Source organism: Rhinopithecus roxellana, chromosome 6 (assembly GCF_007565055.1).
Source record: "Rhinopithecus roxellana isolate Shanxi Qingling chromosome 6, ASM756505v1, whole genome shotgun sequence".
Classification (NCBI taxonomy): domain Eukaryota; kingdom Metazoa; phylum Chordata; class Mammalia; order Primates; family Cercopithecidae; genus Rhinopithecus; species Rhinopithecus roxellana.
In genome coordinates, this window is record NC_044554.1 from 137,626,226 (window position 1) to 137,627,563 (window position 1,338).

Here is a 1,338-nt window from a genome sequence, read left to right on the forward strand (position 1 = left end):
TTTAATAGCACATGAGTGTTACTACAGTTCAGAATTTATTATATATTTTAAAACAGCTAGAAGATTTAAAATGTTCCCAACACAAATAAATGACAAACGGTTAAGGAGATGGACATACTAAATACCCTGATTTGATCATTACACATTGTATGTACATATCAAAATATCTCATCCACACATAAATATGTAAAGTTATTATATATCAATAAAAATGTAAAAGCCTTGGCAGAGTGCAGTGGCTTACTCCTGTAATTCCAGCACTTCGAGAGGCTGAGGTGGGTGGATCACTTGAGGCCAGGAGTTCAAGACCAGCCTGGCCAATATGGTGAAACCTCATCTCTATTAAAAATACAAAAATTCTTTTCACAAGATGACGCCGAAAGCGAAGAAGCAAGCTCCTGCCCCTCCTAAAGCCGAAGCCAAAGCGAAGGCTTTAAAGGCCGAGAAAGCAGTGTTGAAAGGTGTCCACAGCCACAAAAAAAAGAAGATCCACACGTCACCCACTTTCCGGCGGCCCAAGACGCTGCGACTCCGGAGGCAGCCCAAATATCCTCGGAAGAGCGCCCCCAGGAGAAACAAGCTTGACCACTGTGCTATCATCAAGTTTCCGCTGACCACTGAGTCTGCCATGAAGAAGATAGAAGACAACAACACACTTGTGTTCATTGTGGATGTTAAAGCCAACAAGCACCAGATTAAACAGGCTGTGAAGAAGCTCTATGACATTGATGTGGCCAAGGTCAATACCCTGATTCAGCCTGATGGAGAGAAAAAGGCGTATCGACTAGCTCCTGATTACGACGCTTTGGATGTTGCCAACAAAATTGGGATCATCTAAACTGAGTCCAGCTGCCTAATTCTAAATATATATATATATATATATATATCTTAAAAAAAAAATACAAAAATTAGCTGGGCGTGGTGGTGTATGCCTGTAGTCCCAGCTATGTGGGAGGCTGAAACATGAGAATCACTTGAACCCAGGGGGCAGAATCCCAAATGTTGGGATTACAGGCGTGAGTCACCACGCCCAGCCACCACGCCCAGCCGCCCCTACTCTTTTGACCTCATTTAACTTGAATTGCCTCCTGAAAGCCCTGTCTTTAAATACAGTCACATTGTGAATTAGGACTTCAACATGTAAATTTTGGATGAAACACAATTCAGTCCATAGCACTTTCTCTTCACTAGTGGGCATTCATTCCATTTACACATCTTAAAAAAAAAAAGTGGGGGATTTTATTGCTGATGAAAGTGGCTCTTGGTGGAAAGGGGAGCTGAAAAGGGGGCAGAGTAGGAAGATAATCCCTGGCAGGACTCCTTTCTGAAACTACAGCA

At 42.6% G+C, this 1,338-nt stretch overlaps 1 pseudogene; it reads left to right on the top strand.

The window, feature by feature from the left end:
- The first annotated feature begins 370 nt into the window (after positions 1-370).
- On the top strand, positions 371-853 carry LOC104682592 (annotated as a pseudogene).
- The last annotated feature ends 485 nt before the right edge of the window (positions 854-1,338 follow it).